Raw genomic sequence first — 20,395 nt, forward strand, 5'->3', positions numbered from 1 at the left:
TCATCAAGGAATAATGAGTGCGAAAATATACGCATTACAACCAGTGTATAGTGAGTAGACTAATTTTGTAAATAAATTGACATACCGTACAGAGAAAAAGGATTGTAATTGTCGTCACCATCAATAGCTTTTATTATGTGAGCAATCTGGCCATTGCTGCTTCTTTCTGCGATGTACAGAGGCGCTATACTCATATTTGATACCAGAAGTCCCTCCTGTAAACATTGAAGACATTTTCAAAAAAACAGAAGTTTCCATTATTCATCCACACTAATTCGCTAATCTGGCTTTCAAAGTACGTCTTCGTGACACCGGTTAAATATTCCGTGCAATATATGGCCCTCTTTATTGAAATTGAAACCTTGGGCTTCGTTTTTACTATACGTAAAAACCGTCCTGTTACATGAAAACGTTGTGTAATATTCCTTTTCTATCACCAAATACCCCAATGATAACGTATAAAATGCTTGTTATGTCTCTCGAAAAGTCCTCTAATAAAAGGTGGATATTGACCGTCCACAAAGTATCCTCAGTACGTCATTAAAGACTAAACTGGTACTGCGTGTAATAAAAGAACGAGTTTGTGTAGATCAGACTCTTATATTTTAAGAGCTCTCCGCGTGATAAAGTAGGCAGTTTGTTTCAATAAAAAAATACCAATTGCTACTGCTGAGTTCTTTTGTTTAGAAACAACACCACTGGGTACATTTCCTGCATTAGGTTGATCCTCTTTTCGAACAATAAGGAGCAGCGGAAAATAATACACATTTGAAGTTAGTAATTGACAGAATTCAAAGCTGCAGTGTTTGGCATGGCTTGGCTTGGCTTGGATTGGATTAGATTTGGATTGGATTGGATTAAAGTGGATTGTGTTGGATTGTGTTGCGTCATAGCCGCGCAACGTTGCGTCATAGCCGCGGAAAGGGGTTCACGGCACGTTTCACGCGATGGGAGAATCAACCTAACGGAAGCAACAACGGAACCCCCTATGCGTCGCATCTACACAGGGGTTCCCGCGACGGGAGGTGGGAGTACTTTTTTCATTATCACCGCTATCCAACTTCTGTTCGATAAATGTGGAAACCTATTAAAAATAGCAACAACTTTATTTACAGGAATTTATTACCTAGAGCAGCTACTTTTGTACAATATTTCTGATGGAGGTTGATGTGAGGACCTCGAACGTTTGTTGCAGAAAGGAGTTCTACAATATTGTTAATTTTACTGCTCCTACTTTTCAGCATTACTTTCATCATGAGGACAAATATAGAAACATAACATCAGAACATTAGGTTGTCGTAAAACAATCTTCTAAAGTGGGAAAGTATGTTCTAATGATGTGACAAAATACCCAATTGTTTTTTTATCTCCATTTCTCAACAACAATATTTTTCAGTGCACCTATTTGTGTATATACCAGGAAGATATATTCTTATTTGTTCCGCTTTAAAAGTATTTTAGGCTGCAGTTTATAGTTATGACTCTGAAACGTAAGTAGCTATAAAAAACAATTGCTTGAGGTCACTTTGTTAATGATGCATCCCTGGCAGCAAATTCGTGAAATAACCACTGCCAATATATGATAGCAAGCCGCAATTCACGTGCTTGAGGAACGCCCGGAGCAAAATATTTCACAGATGACACACTCTCAGAAGGAAGTTTGATGAAGTCACTACCATACTACAGCACATTCAGATAAAAAGGTAAAACAGGACAAGTTGATCCACTCGCTAACATTGGTTTTCAGAAAAAACATATTAACATGTTCGCGGGCACACCTTCACAACTTGAGGCATGAAGGTTACGTAAAAGCCATCAGACGTGTTCGGATACTGGGAATTACGATGGGCCCGTAAGTTTCGAATAGACCAAATGTCCGTAGGTGGGCAAAGATACTTTGAGCGACCCGCCCCTTTTGTCGAAAGCGTGCATGAAGAAGACGAGAGAGAGAGAGACAGTGCGTAAACTTTATGCCGAATGGCACGGTGCCAACCCGGACAGGTATGATAAAGAAAAGTGACGGATGGACTTCGTGGCAGAACGCGTTTGCTCGTTTAACAGTGGTGTGAAGTTCCGAGCAGATGTGGGTTGTGTAAATTCGGCACTCTGTTATGTGTGCGGAACAGGTGATAAACTTTATCTTTTTTAGTGAATCTTATTTGTGAAAGTCACGTCAAGATCAGTGCTAGCAGAACTACAAAGCTCTGACAGACACTGCTTAATCATCCAACTCAAGGTGTAATTACTGGGGAAAACCAGATTTTGCTCTATTATTACTTTGTTGTGTGTGCATACAGATAACAAAATTGAAAGCAAATACCACAACATTTTACAGCAGTTTTCACTTGTTATATAACGCTCACTATTTGAAAAGGCGTTTAATGTCGCGATTCACATGAGCGATAAAATGACTATTATAGCCGACCAGAATACTGCAATACACTGTTTCTGTGTTACATTCTATGTAATTGTCTTCTATATTTAAGTCTTTCGTGATTGCTTCCCCTAAATGAAAACGAATCGCTGAAGCTCATATTGCACTGTCATTCATAAGACAAAAAGTACACTCACCACTTCTAAATTGCCTTTGTCGGACACCATAAGTGATGCTCCCAAAGCGGAGTCCTGGTACAAGTCCTCTTCGAGTACACTGGTGTCGAACTGTGGAATGAACAATAATTATAGTAAGAACTGTGCCCGCATAATTTGCACAAGCACACGCGTATTTAAAAAGCTACAGATAACCGGAATGCTGTTTAATCCTCAAGAATTTTAAACAGGCTTTTTTTGTCTCAGCACCCTAATATATATGATTCCACTGAAGTAGCAGTCAATATAGTCAGCTGCTTCTCATTTGCTATTTCATATTGTGTTATTCGTGTCATGGTAGGGGATTAGATACCTTTCATGAGTGGGGAAGCTCCTGTTTCGACTTTTACTTCAAACTCATTGCATATCTCTTCATTTCCCAAAAGCTCCCCACTTAGATACCTTTTGGTAAATGCGTTAATTCATTTTTGGTTTTCTTTGTTCTGTTATTCTGTTATGGGGATATTTGTTCATATTTACCACATTAAGGGGCTCTACTGAGTGAAGTATCGTATTTTTGTACTTCACTTTCGATTTTTGTGGGTTTATTTTTGCTTTTGATATTTTTTCATAATGCGATTTTTTATAATGTTGATCTTTAAATGTGGCACTAAATATTACAATTGTGGATTTTGCTACGAACAGAAAAACTGAGCTTGTTTTAGTTTTTCAGTTGCGTTGCGCGTGTTTTAACTCATGTTTGCTCATTACAGCAATACAGCATCTCAAGCCCCCTCACTTAAAACTTAGGTAGGCATTTTTTTAAAGTATAATGCTTGCGCTTACAGTATTTGCATACCATTCTTGCCTAAAATGCACCTTCGTTTTTAGAACACCTGACGTCACGCTGCGTTCGCAAATAATGAAGCAGGTACTGTACCCCTCGCACCATATTTTATCTCGTTTTATCTGCTGCGTGCAAGTTCAACAGGACTTGGCGAATTTTCTGGCTTGTAGAATATCCTTGCAAGCCCTGAATTTTGCTCGATGTATGCGGCAACCAACATGAGGAAAAAAGAGAAGGAAAGTCTGTCTTAACAAATTAAATGGGGCGTCCAATATCCGCTGTCCATGTAGAGGGCCGAGATATCAGGTTCCTCAAAAGGGCAGAGCTCCGTGCCTTACCTCCAACTGATTGACGGTATTGTCGGATGAGGGATATAAGTGGGTGGAACACCAGCTAGTGGGGTAAATGCTAGGTGTCTCTTGAGCATGTATTGTAGTTTTCAGGGTATTGTTGTGGAGGCATTATGGCCAGCTGTGTCTTGACAAGAAAAGTGTTCGTTCGTTATTCTCTGAAAGACAGAACTCCTTAAGCCGCGAGCTTTTTGTGCTGGCTGGTGTGTCTGGTCTTTACCTGTTTAAGTGTTCTCTAAAACCGGAAGAGATGGGTTGAAAAAGTCCGAATCCCATGCTTCCTTGTTGATTAGATCACACCAAGATAGGTCCCGCATTTTGTTGTCCTCATGTCCCTCATTTCTTGAGGTCGGCATGATATGGCAGGGTTCACTGGCCATCGTGTGATCTATTGCTCTAAGCCTCTTGTGGATTGGCCAATTGGTAGCGTTTTGGTTGGCTTTTAATGAATCGGTAATTTTGTGACGGTTGAATAATGTGAAGGGTGCGTGTGCGTGCTTTTTCGGTGCTGCTGTTCTTGACTGACATTTTCCAGTCCCTCGCTTGGCCGACGTAGAGGAAGTTGCCATGTTTCGACACTTGCATATTGAAGAACGCCACCAGGCTTGTCTTCCCTTCTTGTTGAGATAATAGTTTCTGTTTACTCCAAGAGTTAACACCAGAATTTTTTTATACTTCTATAGTAAGGTCATATTTCTGTTGGGTATTATGGATGTCACCTGAAACCACGCCCTTTGAAAAAAGCCTCTGCCGCGTTTATTTCCATCCAGTCGTTCTTTTTTGGTGTTTTAAATTGCTTTCTTAGTTATCCAAGGTAGTTTATAGTACTACCAGGAGAGGTTATTTTCTTCAGTTGTACAGAAGGATACTACAAGGGCCGAACTATAGGCCCTAATCTGTGTGGTGTTGGCCTGTTCCTCCTCTTGCTTGTTAAGGAAGTAATAAAAAAGTAGTAGTCGACCCGGCTGAATAATTAACACCATCTTCCCAATTTCTTGCTAAAATTTCTTCCTATTTCACACCATCCCTCATTCCCTATTTAATTAAAGGTTTTGCACTTTCTAATGGAAATGTGGTTTTTGAACTTTTGATGGGGATTTTTTCTCTGCCATTAGTCTGAAGAAGCAGTCTCAGTAGTGCATTCATTATCTTTCTGAAAGCCATAACTATTTGCTATTTGGACCTAAACTTTTTAACCATTCGAAGTGTATTCCAAATATTTTAGATTTTCAGTCAGGTATTTTAGGCAATTTTGGCTAACAGTTTTTTTAATCTATGTTGCGGTTTTTGTAGGTACACCTCTTGTCTGCGGGTGACCATTTGGCGAACAACATTGCAATGTACTCGGTATAGAAGGTGTGACGTCTGCGCCTATTTTTCTGTGCATTCTTGCCCTTATTGTGAGAATGAAAAGAAACACGGAAGATATTACAGATCTTGTCTGTGCACCGCCTTTAAGCAAATCTTTGGAATTTGGGCGCAGTTCACCGATTCCTGTGCTAGTTGTGCAATGCTTCAAGAATGATCTTCAATAATTATACATCCGTTACCCGCAGTGAAGTTTCTAGAGACGTTCTAGTATTTAAGCCAAGAGGGGTGTTTCTGCGACCTATTTGTGACATAACTAGGAAATGTGGAAGTTCTGATATCCCGACCATAACGATTCTTTTGTAACGCGCTATAGGAGGTGCACTTGCCACTTCGTAGGCCGCAAGTTGTTTTATTCAGTGAAGAGACATCCCCAAGCGGGAGGAAATGAAAAGCTGGTTTGACTTTACAGGCGAGGAAGACTCCAGAACACTGAGGAAAAACGCACGTGTGTCTTTCTTCGTTAATTTTTAGAATGTGGCCTGCGTAGAACAATGGTTACGAAAGCCCACATAGAAGGTACGGATGAAGCCCTTATCGTTTACAAGTTCTTTGATCCCGTGATACACGTTGCATTTCACTAGTTTGCCAACGGACTACTTGAGTAGATATGAGAAAAACTCTACCTTATGCATATCCCCGGGCTTCTATAAAAAGTGGATTGGGATTTCACTTACACGGGTGTTGAATAACCATAAGGCCACTTACTCAATTCCAGGAAGAAATAGCGAAAATAGGATGCAGGGAATATACTCGAGGGGCACCAGACAGGAGCGGCTGGAGGTCAAATTGTAAGTAAATGTTAGGTGACAACGTCCAACAAATCACCATTGTTATGGATTACCAGATGGCATCTGTGTTTACCAGCCAAGGTATGTTTTTTTTCCTCCACTCGGACAATATTGCTCAGGGATTATGTACTGACGCTTCTCTGCCAGAGCCTGCATGTAATTTACACCTTCAAGCCGTGGTTTGGTATTTACGCGTAAATATTTATTTCCGGCGCAAAGTTTAGAGCACGGCTCGGTTTACCCTATGAAACAGTATAGAGTGGCAGTATACACGTGAGACGTTACAACCCAGCTTGAAAGATAATTTTTAGAATATAAGAGAAAATTCAAGTTTCGTTTCACTGAGAGTGGACCATTAGGACTCCCACAGTGTTTGTGCCTCGATTCATTATGTCTATTCTAGGAATTGCTCATTGAGGTAGTTTAGGAAACGGGGTAATTTCAGTTGCGCTGGAAGGGAATCTTTCAAGCCTACGTATTATGGCTGCTGTTATTACGAACGCTCGGTTAAAACAAACTAAGGCGTCTTGACTATCGAAGCATGCATTAAGGCAATCGCATTTTGTTTCCGATATGACAAAATGACACGAGGGTTCATCTTGGGTGCAGAAAACGATCACCATCACCCGACCGCGCTTTGCGATCGCAGTTCCAAATTAATCGTCTTTCCGCGAATGTGAAGCTTGAAATGAAAAGCGTGATAACACCCTTTTTCAATAGGCCTGACTGCAGCCAGCAGAAGTAAACCAGATGGAAATAAAATGCATCCGAAAAGCACATCATTGCTGCGGGTTTCATGTTGACCCCCCCCCCCATTCAACATCGTCTGCAGGTGCACGGAGGAAGCACATGAAGAAAGAGGCGTCAGGTGGGATAGGCGAGAAAATGGGCGAGGCGGTGGCGGACTTGCCAAAAGTTCGCGTTAGCACTGTGCGGTGGAAAAGTTGGCGGGAGCGAGTTTTTGGGGCCGCGAATTTAGCTACCCATGAATTTTCACAGTTTTCTTTCATGTTCCCTCGCGCTTTCCTCTCCAGTTCGGACGAGAGATATGTGGAAAAAAAATTACACCATCTTCCCGTGGGGAACCCTGATGAGGATGCGAAGCATCGTGGCGGTTCCGTGTGGTTCCATTGTGTTGCCGTTATGTTGAGTGATCTGGTTTTTACTAGCGCCAGAGGGAACTCCGCGTCCGGGTCCACACCGGTGGCAAAGGCACGCAAGTGCTGTTGTATTACGGTGAGTAGGTGGTGGTTCTCGAAGCGCCGAAACTCGTCCATCATGTTCTTGTCGATGTTGTCTCTGTGGTAGAATCGGTAGTCTCCGTCAGCTTTGGTGAGGTAAAGGTTGTTGACATTGGTGCACCGGCTGAGAGCAATGTACATGCCCTCCTCTTCGCAGCTTTGTCTTCTCGTTCTTCTTCTTCTTCCGCGGTTCCCCTACGGGAACATGACGACGGTGGTTGAACGCGAACCTATCTGGTGATGGATTCTTTGGTTGGCCAATCCCTAGGGGCATCCTGCCACAATCAGCATCAGAGGCGCTGCGGACGGGGCTGGTTGAGCTGCAAGGCGCGTGGCGTTACCGGCCACAGCTTTCCCACGGAAAATTCAGCATCCCCCTCTAAAGTTTTCAGTTCGTCGTTTGCGTTGACGTTCAGCTTCGCGTGCCTTCGTTGTATCAGTAGGTCCTTGGCGTAGTTTTAATGAGTCAAGGACATAAGACGCGTTCGTAGCACTTGCTCCTGTCCCGGATTTGTAGCGTAGTGGGAAGAGCACTGCATACCTCCCGTTGCGGCCAGAGAGTCGTGGGATCGAAACCGGGCGCCGCTAACTATTTCTTTTTTTTATAGTGTAGTACTGCGGAGCTGTGGGTGTAAGGAGGAGAGTTGCGCATGCGCCATGAGCGTGTGGACGGCGCCGCCATCAACAACGCAGGACCAGGCGAGCCTAAGAAATGCCCCGCATTTAAAAAGAATCAACCTGAAACAAGGGCCATCAAGCCAAAATTCATTTACTCTGAGGCGTCATGGGCTATTCTCATTGCATATTGCGAACGCTCTTATCCAGGGAGAAAAAAACTGCGACCTGGTTAAGGAGTACCATCTGTCTAAGTCGACAACCGTTATAATTTTTCAAGACAAAGAGAACAACCTGAGCCCCAAGATCAATGCCGACCCGCCTACCACGAAGCACAATAGCCCAAATGATATTTCTTGCGACATTTACGAACAAGTCATGAGGTATTTCTCCGCTTGTCTAACCTATTATTTGGCCGGGAGTTTCATTTTGGTGGGCGAGGGGCTAACTTTGCTTCATGACTTCAGCCAGCGCCCAGTTATCATCGGGAGCTGCCAAGACAATGCCTGGGGCCGCATCAGTACGGTAACCGTGAACATGGCGCATTTTTACGCGCAAAAGACGCTATTGCCCTTATAACGAAGTTTGGATATGACGAACAAAGCATGACGGTCGGGTTTGTTACAAGTGGGCTCGACTGTATATTGTTTTGTGCGAAATCGGTGCACATCAGAAGGTCGCAAGAGTTTTGTGGATGGGAGGTATCCTTTTGGTCTTTGCGGGGAGATGAGATGTTCACCAATCGCACGAAATAGGAGTTGGTGCAGATGGGCAGGATTGTATGATGGGGCGCACCTATAGGCATAAAAAGTGGGAAGGCGCACGCTTATTTTCGGCGGTGCATTCGCGCTTGTTGGCGGAAGTTGTTTTAGTGCTAATATTCCCCCAAATGCTTTTAGATAGGAGATGAAAAAAACCAAGAGGGCTCGCATGATGCTATATAACTGCATTATTGTTTATGGTCACCCTGGTGCTTGTTGGTTTTTTGGGAGTTAGGTTCAAGCATGCCTACTCAAACCTTAGTAGTTTAAAGGGAAGATCTAGAATTACGCATTAAAAAGTGATTGTTTTGTGTGGGAGCACATTTTTGGAAAAGGGACACAAGTTTTAAGTTTAGTATATAGAGAACCGTGTTCCACGGATGTGGTTGCCCTGCTTGGTGAAACCTGAGGGTTGGCAGGAAGTATTGTAAGTGGCTAGAAATATTTTTGGGTGGCACTTGTGTTCTTCGTATCAGATAGCTACCGGGAATTGTTCCAAGGTAATTTTGTGAATGGTTATACAATCTGTTTGAATATCACAGTTAAAGAAAAATGTTTTGGAGCTACGGCGGTCTCCTTTCTGCACTGTAAATCATGTTGGTTCACTTAGGTACATCACCTTGATAGCTAGGGATCAAAGATGCGCCTACATAGCACACCTGGAAGTAGTTTTAGCTACATGTTCCTTGCCAGTTCTACTGGTGTTGTGAAGGCGGTTTATGGAAAGTGTAGAAATGGACGTTAACCAAGTTTTAAGTGGGAAGAAGTGCCGCCGTCTTGTTGGGAACAATGTCTTGTAGCAGAACTTTTTAAGGTAGTTATTGTTTCAACTTCATTTCTAAGAAAGGAAAATTTTAAGATGACGCCAGATATCTCAGGTATATTCTTTGACCCTGCAGTAAGAGTTGGCGCCAAAGATGACGGGTCAGGGCATTGAAAGGGGGCTTTTTGAGCATTTGGGTGCACGTTAAAAAAACTTTTACTTCATTATATGTTGTCAGGCCCGCTTCAAGAGACAGTATGAGTTTGTATCTTCAGAAGATAGATCAAGTCCTTGTAGTCATGCAGGAGGTAGGGCAGCATTTAGTTTAGACGAGGAATGTGGAAGATCATTGAGGGCACTCGTAAAAGCTAGGAGAAGGGTTCACGCTGGATACGCCAAACGTTTATGGCGTTATAAATAAGAAACAACAAGTAAAGCTGGTTTTACGAAGGGATAAGGCGGAAATCACACCCAGCAGGTGAATCTGGGGTGAACTTATATGTCAGGAAACTCGGCAATCCCATCGGCGTCGGAGCTAGGCTGCGCTGCCATTGGCGTAGAGCACACCACTCCATCTGAATAAATCCGGGAAGTTGGAACTGCTACGCTTTTTTAAACTGTTCTTTGAAACAGTCGGAGCAATTTTAATATAATTGTTTGTGATTTTCTAGCTGCTCGTTCTTCTTTATTCTGATCAGGGTTTGGTAAGCTATCAAAAGCCAAACTAGTTGGCACCAGACTGACCGCGGTGAGTCACCGTCGCTGTTGATGGGTCACTGCATGAAGCGCTACATTTTCGTTCTATGCAGGTGGTTTAGCCTTGCAGAGACACTTTATCTCCACAAGAAGTAGGTCGCAAAACACACACACGTCATGTTCTCAACCGTAGGAACGACATGCACGATTCACTAAATACCATGAAAAAAAGCAGGGGAAAAAGGCTAATGAAATTTTATTCTTAAGTTTTCCAAAGTACACGTTTATCACAGCTCAAAAGTTCCGCCCTTCACCTTATTTTTGTCTTAAGAAAAATCTCGTAGGACGTTTGATGATAGGAATTACTTTTTTGAATTCATACTATTCGTTAGTGACGACCGCAATCGGCAAACTTGAATAGAGCAGGCAAACATTTTATAAATTCCAGGATAAAATCGAAAAATTCACATCAACCTACAAGGTTTTCGACATAAATTTGTTTAGGCAGAATTTGAAAACGGTCTACTCACAAATGTGTGGTGTGGTACGGTGCCGGCGCGATAAGAGCGGACGAAGAAATTCTTGTCCAAGACACTGCTTTTTCTTAAGTTCAATACGAGAGCGTCGGCAATTCGCAGAACTTTAGTTTCATTTTCCCCACGGCTTGTAAAGATCTGGGGGTATACAATGTCTCCATGCTTCAAAACTGTAAATAAAAATATTAGGACACTGATTTGCTTAATGGCAATGTGGTATTAATTATGCCATTACACTACGCCTGCTGGCTGCCAGCCAAATTTGTACTGTGCCAGAACAAAACCCAATTGCTGCCGTGCATTTAACGTGGTATAGGGTCAGGTGGCCAAGGATGACGCAGATTTTTAAGGGTACAAACCTTTTGTGGAGCGAAGTGGTGCTTTAATAAAAATGCAAAAGATTACACAGAAGAGACGAAGCAGTATCAACAGGCCGTACTGAAGCGAATGTATGTGAATCGAATGCCATGGCGTCTGCTGTGTGGGCATTTATTCTTCGACGGGATTCTTCTCAAACCGTCGAAGTGCATCGAGAACACTGGAGATCAAAGATTATCCTAGTCTAGTAACAATAATGTAACACACTCTCCTTTTCAAATTAGTTAACCTGAGCGGGGTAAAAGAAGAAAGAATGGAATGCGCATGGCTTGACACAGCCGGTCGCGGAGTAGCAGTAAAAACAAAAAACATAATCCAAAGCATGGTTCCCGGCAATACGCGTGACATCTTGTTTGTGGCATCGCCAAATTTCCCAGAATTTCAACATCAATAAATCTTCTCCATGGTCAACTGGAACTAATTGGCAAGACATGTGTGCGCAAGTGGCGCTGCTCCTGCATCATATTTACATTGAATTCAAATTTGCCACGCGATAGTTGAGACAACAGAAGCACGAGGGTGAACCTAGGATTTCTTCATTGGACGTTTTCGCTATCGTGACAAGCATCCTCTCGGGAAGTGCAGTGAAGACAACTGAGAACTTGCTAATTACAACAAACTTGCACAGACAGCAACAGGAATTCAGCGGCCTAGTGACTAAACTTCAGTATCATTTAACGTGAATAGCGTGGTCTTGTTGGGCTTCCGCAATTTTTCTGCTTTATTGCTATCTTAAGTAGCAGATACTCAGCTGCCTATCTCCTTGGTTTGCTAAATATTGCCACATACAAAATATTTCGTATCTATGTCATCAGCATTAACACGAAAAAATCAAAAAGAAAAGTTTTTACAGCTCCGTAAAAGGATGCATCCACCTTTCTCAATACATGTAAACCACAGAGTCTACTCAAGTGCCTGTCATAAAAAGGTAACCGCAAAACAAAAAGTCTTATTAATCAATGCTCGACACGCACTATAGCACTCAAATCGCGACTCCGTGGTCAGCAACCGTTTTTCAGCTCCTTCAGCTAAAGCTCAAAATTCCTAAAATCTAAAGCCGTCCCATTGTTCAGGAGCTTAGGTTGGCATTGCCTCTCGCTTTAGCTAAAAACCTTTTATAAGTTGAACGTTTTCTCAGCAAACAAACGTTGCAGTGGCAGCTTGCAGATATTTTTTATATGGGATGGCTGATCGTTCTGCAGGCATTTTTTTTAAAGTTGCTTCGTTCGCTTGTTCGGAGAGCATGTGTCCAGAACCTACAACTGTCCACTCGTGAGCTGTTTTATCCAATCTACTGAACGAGGGTTACAATAATACCATTATCCTCGATTTTACAGTTTTTCTTTGCAGATTCATAGTGTTTATTTGGTGATGGATTTTCATAAGCACCAAACTGATGGATATAAAAAGATTTTGGGCAATGTAGGGGAAACCTGCTCACAACTGAATATATTCGTGAATGCGCAACTGCAGAAAAATATATTTTTGTGCTTACCAGTTTGCTCTGCGGTAACTTATCCTGACAAATTACCGAAACGGGAATATCTGAAATTCAGGGCTGCATTGTTACAAGCCCTAGGAACCAGTTCATTGTGTCCATAGTAAGGTACAAACAAAAAAACAACTGAGCCGGTGCGCAGATATTTCAACGGCAAAAGATGGTGCCCTGCTCGTCTGTTCTCGTACAAAACATATTTTTGCTGCTTCTCTGATATCACGCACGTGCGTCATGTCGTGCTTATCAGGAATCTGCTATTGGAGAGTTCAGGACAACATCCGCTGCTACGACAGGGAATGACGGTTGTTTTTTTTCGTGGAGCTTGTCACTTTATCCTCTGCCTGTCTTCCCTACACGTTTTCTCTGCATGTGTGAGTATTGTGAACAGAACTCCGCTGCTACAGCTAACATTGACGAGACACTCCTTACATTTAGGAGCCCTTGCTTCAAAACATCTCAACCGCTGCAATTTATCATTTTAAATATTTTTTCACAAATTATGAATGCAAAATATATCAGCTCCCCTTTATCCGTTACCCCAGGAAAAAACCGCACATATTTTTCTGCCGAAGAGAGGCAGTATGTAAACGTTTATAGGTACGAATATTCCCAGGAATATTGGTCGGAAACGGGCTTCTTTGGTGTTTTCTACTGACAAAACTGTGAGGGCTGTAATTTTAGCCAGTGCAGGACGGATTGCAGAATACAGCTTGGCCTAACCTCAGCTTCAGCCGTATACCCGAAATTGCTAATTAAAATTGCCGTCGCATCTCAACTTTCATGTACTTTGTCCGAAGTGCTCGTGAAGTGTACCTGGCTGTGTATGAAATTATTCGTCATTATTTTTGCACTAGACTCCGTGGTTTCGCCCTGTACACTTCAAGTGTTTCTTTTTATTGTAAAAGACTTGCTCCACCGCTCACGTAATTTTTTTGCACTGAAACCTCTTGCGACTACACCTAGTAGGCTCGTACACACAAGCGTGCTAGACCCACCGAATAAAACCAATATCCGTTGAGTAGCATAGAACTAGTGCGCCTCTTATTATGTAAAAATCCCCTGGAGAAGCAGTCAACGACACTGAAGTTCAGCAACCTACAAGTTTTTCCATTTTCATGAAGACACTCCATAACGTCTTTGCGCACCCATTTTATAAAAGGCCGCAATCAGTTATTTTACAGGGAAATATTAATAATATATGAGTTGTCGTCATAAGAAGTGGCTTTGAATGCCGTGAACAACAGAACGTGGAGGCCAAAAATCAAAGCATACAATTTTGATTGAAGCACATAATATGCGTGGCACTTTTGGTACATTATTGCTTGTTAGCGTTCCGGTATTCTAGTCCCAATTACAGTTTTTGAGTCTTTCAACATATATTCATTTCCTAAACACAAATACTACTTTTTATTTTTTGTTATATTTCACAGAATAAGTTGTTTTTCTCAAACCTACAAAAGCACCCAGCGTTTTCTGTGCTATTTTGTATGTGGGCCATTTATTATTTGTCAATTGCACACCTAAGTTTCGATGAGAACCATTCTTGATGAACATTACACATCATAATTGGCGTTGTCTCTCATTACTTTTACGGCTACTGTATAAGTAAGAAGCATGGAGAAATCACCATTGCCCACAGCCCTAAAGGCAGCTTATGTTGCCTTTAGCTAACCCATGTGCACACTGCTGTGGGTCGAGAGGCTACAACAGAACCATGGCAGCTTACGTAGGGGAAGAGTACCGAGAAAGAAAGAAAACAGAGACCCCCCACCTCAGTGTAGTGACTTACTGTAGCATAAATATCAACGATACCGAAACAATAAAAACAATAATACCACATTTATATTGTGCTACTGAAAAAAGCACCATAAAAATGGCTATAAATCTGCAGTGTTTTCTACTACAAGCGCAAATTCATGTAAGGGAATAAAATATTTGTTATTATTAAGCTACAAAGTTGGGAGCAGTGTAATAATATTTCAGGTAATTGTCAATTTTCTCTGAAGCGCTGTAAACGCGGGGTTACAAGATTTAATAATTAAGGGTACTTTTAACTCAATTATAATCTTCTGATTGCCTGCACCTCTTCATCAGATAATACCAGAAGCATCAGCTTCAGGTTTTTGTGGCATTTGTGGGCAATCTGGGATTAGAATATCAGAGCTAGCCAAACCTCGTGTTCACGACTCGTTAGTAGAGGAAATGTGGTGCTTAATTCTGAATGACGCAAGAAGTGAACGTGAGAACCGACACATACAGAATAAGAAAACAAATTCTGTTTTATCGAGTAGCCGCTTTAAGCATTCGATACATTATAGAAATAAAAAAAGTTTTAAGATACGTAAAACCTTTCTGAGGCTATCTGTATTGTACGGTATGCATTTCATTCCCGGAGGGCGTGGATGTTGTGCTTTTTGCAAAGAGTCATTCAAAGTATCGAAGCATTGCGTTTTGGATAACAAATACAGCAACAATGACAGACATCAATATTTGTAACAACTCACTGCGTTCTGCGGAGGCGTCATTTCTTGCAATCATTAGCACTGTGAAAAATATCCTGTAGCCTACTGTCCGCATTTCGCCAAAAAGAAGCTTGCAACCGTGAGCCGAAAATCGTCGTCTAGGAAACGTTGTATTCCTCTTCATATCTGTCCGTAACAATTGCTTTTAAGTGACATTAGGAAGTAGCCCCCGGAGTGAACTTCGATGACCTTCATGCCCTTTGCTTTGGAACTGGGGGCGAATAGGCTGGTAGGTTTTAATGTTTTTGCGTGCGGTGTCCTGCTTCGTAGTCACCTTTAATGATATTTTTTCAAGTACTGCATACGAAAAACCTGTAGAGAAGCACGAGGGCCGTCGTAGACACTTACTGCTGTTCTGTTACAGAATCTGGGCAAGAGGATGTTATAAAAAGTGAATTGAAATATTCGTAGTATCTTAACATTACAATATTTTCAAACGCCTCCTACAATCCTCAGTTATGTTTTTCCGAAACGATGTTACCACAGTATGGCCCCTCCGGACTATTTGACACTGCAGGGATCGTACTAAAAATACTTTCAAAAATACTGCCATTTAAAAAAAATGATTTACGTTCTCTTTTCCGCTGAACACCATCATAACGCATAAATCATTACGCTTTTCACGAAAGTTACATGGGGATTTTTCATTCAGATGCTTTGCGCCTACTCCTAACGTTGGGTCTCAAAAAGTAAAATGTATAATCTAGCTGTGTTTCCTGTATACGCTTGTTGACAATATTATTACACAGGGTAAAACCAGGTAAGTATACCTATTTTCGCAATACCAACAAATTGTATAATCAAGGATTCTAAAATGTCTGCATGTAGTGAAGTTGTCGACGATCACTCGGATCTTACGATTTTCTTACGATATAAAAAATGTAAAGATAATATTAGGAGTACTTATTGAGGTGTCAACGTTCCCGTGAGTGTACTCTTAGCACGAAAAGCTAAACAACAGTTCAGAATAAAATTTGTTCAAAAAACGTTTTTGTTGCTCCCCATTTTCGTAGTTTATATGTACACTTAAGCTCAAGCAACACTTAAAGCATAAAATATTTAGTTAGTACGTCAATTGAACGATACGAGTTTAGCCAAAACAATTTTATTTAGTGAGCAATAACTGTTCTTTTATTTTTTCTAGGTTTTTATTCGAAGTGAATGTGTCTTTTAAATCTCCATGCATATGCATGCATGTGGATATGTAAAACGTTACTGGAAACTCGGAAGAAAAAATGGGTATTTTTCGGATTTCTGGTGTTTGAAAATATACTACCTAAGATTCAGGATTTTGTTTTTCCACTGAACAAGTTGGAAACGAAAGCAACGCTAAATATCAATTTACTTAATTCTTGCAAAGGCCGCTAGGAGGCAGCCTCATGGATTCATGCTTCTCGTCATCTCGCGGCCCGATTGATATTTTCACCGGTAATTTTCAGTCATTGTGGTAAAACCTACATCCCGAGGATGGCTGCATCACGCGGATCACATAGACACCACCCACAACAGGATCCATAGTTCTAATGCTCATCAATTACCCTTTGAAAATTGTACTATGCCGCTCACTTCGCTGGACCTATTAGGCCTATCTCGCAAGCCCCAGCTGCGTCGCGCCTTGGCACGTGCTCTCCTCCTGGCAGCTGCGCCGGCAGCATATCTACCGCCACGTATGCAGCCGCCCTTAAGCACTATCACACCAGCATCCGACGCACCAGCATTCGACTCCCTGAGCGTATGGTCGTGGCCACGCGACGACCCTTGAATGCAAGTCATGGGCACAAGACAAGGCCTCAAAAACCCCAACCCTCCAAGTACGCCTTAAGTAAGCCCACAACGCAGCATTCACCCTGCCGCTTCCCGTGCACGACCTGCTCCCATACTGCATGCCACGGACTACAGCATCAATATTTGCCCGTGGTCGGGCCTTCGGTCGGAGCTGGAACCAGCAGCCAGATAACCAACAGCCTGCAAGTCGCCAGCAACATACCAGCTCCACAGTTCTACTGCGAAGTCACTGTACAACCCCAGCCGAAAACATCCTCATTGCTATAAGCACTCTAAATGAAGCCGTCATTGACAGCCTCCGTTTATTTACCGCGATCCCACACGGCTCTGCAATATACGAAGTTACGGCCTTCATAAAAACCCCTCTGGGTACTTCCCGGGGCATCATTCAGGGCATCGCTTTGGGCACCACCCCGCATGAATGCCGCAAAGCCATTCATACCACTGGACCACCCATCTTGTACATCAGAATGCTCGGGATGTCGCCGGCAGCAATTATTACTTTCGACGGACCTCACGCTCCAAGCCAGGTTAGAGCGTATAGTGCGTTACTCGCTTTCGTCCTTACTACAATAAGTATCAGGGCTGTGCTCAGTGCGGCGAACTGGTTTACCGTCAAGATATGTGCCCCGATCCCCACAGGAACATTTGTGCGCAGTGCCACACCCCACACCCTGCTCCGATTCATGACTGTGTGTCCTGCTATAAACTCTGTGCACTTACTCACACAACCATTAGCAAGGAGTCAAACGCAAGGAGCAGCCATCACCCCCAACTGCTTTCCAAAACGTCATAACCCAACTCCTAGCTACACCCCATCCGCTGGCGCAAACTAACTACCCAAGCCTGGCTCCCGCTGAGTCAATAAAGATGAGCTGCTCAGCAATAGTCTCTCCTCCCCGCACTGCTTCCGGGCCACAAAATACTGCTCCAACTACCTTCCACACAACCAACACCATTTCACTAAAACACGAAACAGTAACCATTCTCCGAAGAAAAAATGCACGCCTCAAAAATCAGCTGTCCCATCAAACAGACCAGATTAATGCATTGCAAGTCCAAATCACTGAATTAAAACAACTCATAACGCCAAAAAGCACCTCCAATTTAATGCAGAAATCGCAATTCTCTACACCCGCCTCCTCCCATGGTGATGTTATCCAAAATGGCCCGATGCCTACACGTATCCACACCTTAAAGCAAGTGCAAGAATTTGTAAACTACGCCAGAGTTAGCATCAAGGCCTTCCTGTCAGAAGCTGTCAAAACCTTAAACTCCCGAATAGACCCAATCTAAAACTTTTTCCAAAACTTCCACAACTTCTAAGAACGGTTAGAGCAACTAGAACATCCCCAAGGCAAAAAGTACAAAACTTTCCAGCTACATCCCTTGCCTCCTGACCCTGCACGAATGGAACTACCTGATTGCGATGATGAGGACTCCTCCATTAAATTTTTCCCCTGTCCAGAAGACCACCGTAGCTCGAAACACACTGCTTGTATGGATATGGAGTTCTTGCTCGTATACCAATAAATGCGACAAACTTCTTCCGCTGGCTCAACGAGCATACCGAACATCATCGCATTACAAGAAACCGGCACTCCCTATGTTTATCTCCACGTCTACAGGGCCTATACGCCAAACCCAAACTCCTGCACTGCAATCATCACCGGTATGATCCTTACTGCGGAGATTTTAACCCTACCCAGCACAATAAACCACACGTTCTCCCGGCTAACAAATCCGAACCCAGCGTGTTCGTACTTAACATGTACAGTCCTCCTAAATATCTGCTTACCGGCATTCGTGACCTACTCAAACACGCCACCACCGGTGCGAAACACTGCCCGCTGATTGTCCTGGGTGATTTTAACGCCCCACACATGGGCTGGGGATACGGATAGAATACCATCAAAACTCCAAACTGGAAGAGGCAATCCAACAATTCATTTTACGCTTCAAAACCACCCTCAAACGACAATTCGTATAGGGAATAGCGTTTCTCGAGACACCACCCCTGACCTCATGCTTACCAAGAATATCAAGGACGCTCATTGGGAATGTACGACACACACCCTCGGCAGTGACCACTACTTCCTTGCTCTAAGAATCACCAATCAGAAATTCGCGCAAATCCGTTTTGCCAATACCCGATTAACCAATTGGAAGAAATTCCGCGATTATCAAGATGTACCGATCACAGACATAGGACGTTGGAGCCACGACCTAATTACCAGAGTCGACAAATACAGCACGAAAATCCCCCTTAGCCCTGACTACCCTGCAATAGAGAGTCATTTGCAAAATCTGTGGGATGCTTGCGCAGGACTACTAAAAAGCTCGAAAAAACACCGTACTAACCAAAAGGTAAAACAACGCTTCGAACGCATAACCAAGGAAGCTGCCAAGTACGCCACACAACTAAGCAGACTGAACTAGAATCCGTTCTGTGACAAGCTGCAAGGTACACTTGAGACCCTGAAAACAGGGAATATCTACGCACGCAGTAGGACGAAAGAGAAGCGAAGACACAACTCACCAACTTTGTCCCCTCATTCATAACTATCCGGGTTCGGAACAAGAGGTACTCCACAACCTCATGAAATGCTATGCAAGCTTCCACTCTGACTCCCTTCGCCTTCCCGTATACACAGGGCAACCTAACCCAGAATTGCACGCCCCCTGCACGCTATCCGAACTCGAAGCCATCCTTCGCAAACTCACGCGAAATACTATACCTGCCAAAGACAAGATACCAAATAAACTCATCCCAAACCTAGACCATGCTAGCCTTCAGTACCTCCTTGACTATCCGAAGGCGCAACGAAGACAAGGCAATATCTCCCCAGAATGGAAACACGCAGACATCCCCCTCATACCTAAGCCCAACAAACCTCTCAAGTTAAACAACCTCCGTCCCATCTCCCTGACCTCCTAGTGAAAAACCTCTTTCAACACCTCGTTCACACCGCATCTCTGGATACCTAGAAGATTATCACCACTTCCACAACACCATGTTTGGCTTCCGTCTTCACCACACAATGCAAGACAAACGCTTAAGCTTAAAAGGAGACCATCTGGACAACTTTAGTTTTCACAAACGCTATACAATCCTGGCACTGGATATTAAAGGCGCATTTGACGATGTGTCCCACGAAGCCATACTCACCGGACTAAATTCGACAAACTACGGACAACATAACCGCATTTATGTTAAATCATTAACAAATCTTAGAGCCACGGCGGGGGTGAGCTACCTATGCATGGGCCCTTTTCCAACACGACCACAAGCCACGCCCCAAGGATCGGTAATTTTCCCACTTCTGTTTACCCTTGCAATGAAAGACGCACCTCCGCCGCTGCATTCTTTTTCGCACCTCAAACACGCCATCTATGTGGCTGATGTGACACTACGGACGTCCACTGGTTCCATTAGAGAAAAACAAGACACCTTACCGCAGGCTGCCCACATCGTTCAAGACTACATCCAACGACGAGGTCTGACGTGTGCACCAGAAAATTCTCGCTTTTGACTCTCGAAAAGCGAACCTCGTAGCGCCTCAAGGTCAAAACTTCTCTTCCGATAGCTACCTTGGACAAAAAAGCAATCTCTTATGCTTCGCAACTTCTCTTATAAGGTCTCAATATCCTACAACACGGTTCCGGGTCACAAACAATCTTACAATTACAGAGTAGAATAACCGAACTAACACAC

The 20,395-nt window shown here is 43.0% G+C and overlaps 1 long non-coding RNA gene across 1 annotated transcript; it reads right to left on the reverse strand.

The window, feature by feature from the left end:
- Nucleotides 1–91: 91 nt before the first annotated feature.
- LOC144141364 (uncharacterized) lies at nucleotides 92–15,009 on the reverse strand. The gene is made up of 4 exons (XR_013316552.1): nucleotides 14,878–15,009; nucleotides 10,492–10,667; nucleotides 2,572–2,661; nucleotides 92–215 (listed from the first exon to the last, which is right to left on the reverse strand). It is a non-coding gene; the product is annotated as an uncharacterized LOC144141364 (long non-coding RNA).
- Between the last annotated feature and the right edge of the window lie 5,386 nt (nucleotides 15,010–20,395).

The sequence above is a fragment of the Haemaphysalis longicornis genome, unplaced genomic scaffold, assembly GCF_048455015.1.
Source record: "Haemaphysalis longicornis isolate Haplotype H1 unplaced genomic scaffold, Haemaphysalis longicornis Haplotype H1 scaffold_6, whole genome shotgun sequence".
NCBI lineage: Eukaryota > Metazoa > Arthropoda > Arachnida > Ixodida > Ixodidae > Haemaphysalis > Haemaphysalis longicornis.